The 5633-nt window shown below is 45.9% G+C and overlaps 1 non-coding gene across 1 annotated transcript; it reads left to right on the plus strand.

Annotated features, from left to right (window-relative positions):
* trnae-uuc (transfer RNA glutamic acid (anticodon UUC)) lies at positions 1-72 on the plus strand. Its single transcript has one exon. It is a non-coding gene; the product is annotated as a tRNA-Glu (tRNA).
* Positions 73-5633: the final 5561 nt, after the last annotated feature.

Here is a 5633-nt window from a genome sequence, read left to right on the forward strand (position 1 = left end):
TCCCTGGTGGTCTAGTGGTTAGGATTCGGCGCTTTCACCGCTGCGGCCTGGGTTCGATTCCCAGTCAGGGAGGCAATTTTCAGAGCGTTGGAAGGTTGCCCGTTCTTCTTAAATGAGCCATGCAGTGATTTATTGATCTTCGGAATTCCTGGGTGCTGCAGTGTGCAGTGGCTCGTTGAAATACTGACCTGATTCAGATTTGTTTTTATGTGTAGGGATGATTACTTCTGTAGTTAAGTTCTTGGTTCACGTGCGTTGTCTTCCTGTAGACGCTGGTTTGATTTTACCATTGACTGTTCGCTGTACTGTGACATCTAGAAATGGCACTTTGTTGTTGTTCGCCTCTTTTGTGAATTTTATGCCAGTAAGGAAATTGTTGATGGTGTTGTAGGTTTCCTTTAATTTGTTTTATTTTCTGATGACAAAAGTGTCATCGCTGTAGCGGACTCAAAGTTTGGGTTGGATCGTCGAAAGGGCTGTTTGTTCGAGTCTCTGCATTATTGCTTCTGCTAGGAATCCTGATACTGGTGGTTTCATGGATGTTTCGTTGATTTGTTTGTAGGGCTTGTTACTGAATATGAAGTGGGTGGTAAGGCACAGTTACACGAGGTTGACAGTGCTATGTTTGCTGATGAAGTTGGTGCTGTGTTTGTGTCTTTGGTTGTTCGAGTAGTGTCTTCAGTTTTCTTTGGCCACGTTGATGTTAATAGATTGAACAGGGCTGTTATGTCAAAGGACATCATTATTACATCCTCTTCAATCTTAGTGTCTTTGGTTTTCAGGAATTCTTGGATGGAGGAAATGGAGTGGTGTGAATCTTCGACTTGATGTTTTAGTCTTCAGTGGAGGCCTTTGACGAGTCTGTATATTGGTGGACCAAGTGGTGAGACTTTGGGCCTGAGGGGGGCTCCTGGTTTGAAGGGGAGGAAAACATCCACACAGTGCCATTTCTAGATGTCACATTAGAGCGAACAGTCAATGGGAACTTCAAACAAGCGTCGACAGAAAAACAACACACACAAACCAAATACTAAACCACAGAAGCAATCATCCCAACACCCACAAACGAAGATTCAACAGGACATTATTTCAACGAGCCGCTACACACTGCAGCACAGAGAAATTACGAAGAGCACAAGAGAAATACGTATATAGTATATTTAAGGAGAACAGGTCCCCAATAAACCACGTCTGCCGATTTCTCATTGATGCTTCCAAGCTGACTCTCAAAAATTTGGTTTTTCCCTCCATTCTTTCCTGTTTGTTTTTTGTGAGTTTTGAAAGCTTTCGTAATCCTCTAACTGAGTGTTGGAGTTGGAAAGTTATGTTGTGGCTGTACAGGACATTGGTTAGACCACTTTTGGAATATTGTATGTAATTCTGGTCTCCCTCCTATCAGAAGGATATTGTGAAATTTGAAAGGATTCTGAAGCACCAATGGGCCCACAGAGGGGAAGAGGCCCTTCTGCTGCCCTGAGTGTGGGAAGGCCTTCAGTGATTCCTCTGCCCTGCTGATGCACCAGTTGGTCCACACCGGGGAAGGCTGTTCTCCTGCCCCAAGTGCGAGATGGCCTTCAGCAGTTCTTCCCACCTGCTGTGATACCAGTGGGTCCACAATGAGGAGAGGCAGTTCTTCTGCCCCGAGTGCAGGGAGGGCTTTGATCTTTCTTCCGAACTGCTGGCCCACTAGTCCATCGGGGAGATGTCGTTCAGTTGCCCTAAGTGCAGGAAGGCCTTCAGCAGTTCCTCAACCCTGCTGAGACACTAGTCCATTCACACCGGGGAGAAGCCGTTCTCCTGCCCCGAGTATGGGAAGGGCTTTACCCGCTCCTCCACACTGCTGAAGCACCAGCTGATCCACCCGGGGTGGCGGAGGCGGGAGGTGGTGGCGGAGGGGGGAGGCCTTTCTGCTGCCCTGAGTGCGCCCTGAATTCCTCCGCTCTGCTGAAGCACCAGTGTGTCCACACTGGGGTGAGGCCCTTCAGCCCGCCCGAGTGTGCGAAGAGGTTCATCTTTTCCTGCAACTTGCGGAAGCACCAGCAGGGGCACCAAAGCTCCCAGCAATCAGAACACACCCGCGACGCTGCCTTGGGTCACCCCCCAGGACTCAACATCCTGCCAGTCCTGACAGTGGGTGCAGTGGGAGAGGAGGTGCGCTGTTTTAGTTTTCTGCTGGACTTCAATTGCCTGCCCTACACCCCACAACCACAACCCCATGGTGGCTCATGGATTGCACTGCTGCCTCATAGCACCAAGAACCCAGGAATAATTCCACCCGTCGGGGTCTGTGTGCAATTTAGGGAGGGTAGGAAAATGGATCTGACTGGATTACTATTCGAAAGATCAGTGCAGATGTTTTGGGCTGAAGGACCTGTTTCCACATTGTAGGAGTTCAACCATCCTATCAGCTTTGCCTTTAGTGGACACTGCTGCTCATTGAGCATTGGTATATATATGAAATGAGCTGCCAGAGTATATGGGTCAGGTGCTGTCAAATGGGACTAGATTAATTTAGGATATCAGGTCAGCATGGACAAGTTGGACCAAAGGGTCTGTTTCCATGCTGCATGTATCTCTGACGACTGGTCCTAATGTAACTTTAAAATAGAGTCCAAGTAACTTTGAATAGTTCAATCTTGTTGAGCTCACCTCCTGAAAAGTTTCAGATGAATCCCTCTGAGAGATACTGTTTAAACATGCTGAGTTGGACAAAGTATCCCATCAAGTTCAACACAAACCCAGAGTTGAAAAAGTCAGAAGTCAGAACACCAAGGGGACCAAAACTGAGAGAGATCTAGGGTTGCGGGTTATTAGCACCTAGAAAATGGAGTCATGGGTAGACAGGGTGGTGAAGAGGGCTTTTGGCATGCTTGCTTTCATTGGTCAGAGCATTGAGCACAGGAGTTGGCACGTCTTGTTGCAGCTGTCACACATGCCACACAACAACGATAGGCATGGCCCTGCCCCCCTCTGACTGGCTGTCCCTTTGAATATCTGGGGGAAGATTAGACCCACCTGCCTGTGTGTGGCTCATATGTACTTATCCAAATAATTTTAAACATTGTAACATGACCTGCATCCACCACGTTCTCTGACAGTTCATTCCACACACGAACCAACTTCAATGTAAAAAACGTTGCCCCCCTCCGTCCTTTTTAAATCTTCTCCCTCTCATCTTAAAAATATACTCCCAGACTTTGAACTCCCCTACACTTCAGGAAAAGACACTGGTTATTCACCTTATCTTTGTCCCTCATGACTTCATAAACCTCCATCACCTCCACCCTCAACTTCCTACACTCCAGTGAAAGAAAGTCCCAGCCTATGCCGTCTATAAATCATTCTGGCAACATCATAGTTAAAAAAGGTGAGCTTTAAGAATTGACTGAAAGGGCAGTGAAGATTCAACCAGCTGACAGTGGATCTGAAATCACATGTAGATCAGATCAGATCAGGTTCGGAGAGCAGGAAACCAGATAAGTTTTTACAACAAACCACAACAGTTTCATCATTAGACTCTTAATTCCAGTTTTATATTGAATTCAGATTCCACCATCTGCCGTGGTAGGTTTTGAACCCAGGTCCGCAGGACATTACCTGGGTGAATAGTCTGGTGACAATAAATTCGACCATCACCTCCCCTGGACAAATTGGCATATTGTGTTTAGAGGTAACAAAGGAGCAAGAGGTTTCAGCAGCTGCTAAGTTGTTGATATTACACAAGGGAACATCAGCACTCTCAGTAATGGCACACACTGAAGCCAGGACCCTGTTTCAGAGGTAAGGGCTCGGGAACCATAAGAAATAGGAACAGGAAAAAGCCATTCAACCCCTTGAGCCTGCTTCTTCATTCAATAGGATTGTGGCTGATCTGACATTCTCCACTTGCACTTTCCTGCCCTTTTCCTATAACTGTTCATCCCACAACTGATCACGAATCTATTGATCCTAGTTTTAAATGTGACACGAAGGCTGTCAATAGAGTTACTGAGATGGGGGAGCGGGGAGTTCAGGTCGAACTTCGGGACTAAAACAATGGCTTCACACTTCACAATGTTTAACTAAGGGAATGTTTATAGTTTATAGCTAAAACTTCCTGAAGAAGGGCTCATGCCCGAAACGTCGATTCTTCTGCTCCTTGGATGGTGCCTGACCTGCTGCGCTTTTCCAGAAACACATTTTCAGCTCTGATTTCCAGCATCTGAAGTCCTCACTTTCTCCTGAATAATCCCATGGAGTCTCACAGAGTGACACAGATGTACAGCATGGAAACAGACCCTTCGGTCCAACTCGTCCATGCAGCCCAGATATCCTAACCTAATCAAGTCCGATTTGCCAACACTTGGCCCAAATCCCCATAAATATTTCCTATTTTTATACACATCCAGATGCATTTTAAATGCTGTAAATATACAGCCTCCATCACTTACTCCAGCAGCTCATGCCGTACATGCATCACCCTCTGCGTGGAAAGGTTGCCTCTTAAGTGCATTCTATATATTTCCCCTCCCCTTCCTAAAACTATTCCCTCTAGTTCTGGACTCCCCCATCACAGGGAAAAGAACTTGTCTATTTGCCCTATCCATATCCCTCATGATTTTATAAACCTCTATAAGGTCACCCCTTAGCCTCCGACGCTCCAGAGAAAAGAGTGGATTCAGCCTCGCCCTATAGCTCAACCATCCAACCCTGGCAACACCCTTGTAAATCTTTTCTCCACCTTTTCTAGTTTCACAACATCTTTCCGACAGGAAGCAGACCAAAACTACATGCAATATTCCAAACGTGGCCTGACCAATGTTCTGTACAGTGGCAATATGACCTCCCAACATCTATCCTCGATGCTCTGACCAACAAAGGAAAGCATACCAAACACCTTCTTTACTACCCAATCTGCCTGCGTCTTTACTTTTAAGGAACGATCAACCTGAATTCCAAGGTCTCTTTGTTCAGCAACACTTCCAAGGAACTTCCCATTAAGTGTAAAAGTCCTGCTCTGATTTGTTTTTCCAAAATGCAGCACCTCATATTTATCTATATTAACCTCCATCTGCCACTTCTCAGCCCTTTGTCCCATCTGATCAAGGTCCCATTTTAATCTGAGGTAACCTTCTTTGCTGTCCACAACACCTCCAATTTTGGTGTCATCTACAAACTGACTAACTATACTCCTCCGTTTACGTATAAATCATTTATATAAATGACAAAAACTAGCGGACCCAGCATCGATCCTTGTGGTACACCATTGGTCACAGGCCTTCAGTCTGAAAAGCAACCCTCCATCACCACCCTCTGTCTTCTGCCTTCTAGCCAGTTCTGTATCCAAATGGCGAGTTGTCACTGCATGCCATGAGATTAAACCTTGCTCACCAGTCTCCCTTGTGGAACCTTGATGAATGCCTTCCTGAAGTCCATATAAATCACGTCCATCGCTCTGCCCTCATCAATCCACTTTGTACTTCTTCAAAAAACTCAATCATGTTCGTGAGACATGATTTCCCAAGCATAAAGCCATGTTGACTATCCTTAATCAATTCTTGCCTTTCCAAATACATGTAAATCCTATCTCTCAGGATTCTCTCCAAAACCTTGCCTGTCACGGATATCTGTCTCACTGGTCTATAGTTCCCTGG

This window comes from Chiloscyllium punctatum, chromosome 36 (assembly GCF_047496795.1).
Source record: "Chiloscyllium punctatum isolate Juve2018m chromosome 36, sChiPun1.3, whole genome shotgun sequence".
NCBI lineage: Eukaryota > Metazoa > Chordata > Chondrichthyes > Orectolobiformes > Hemiscylliidae > Chiloscyllium > Chiloscyllium punctatum.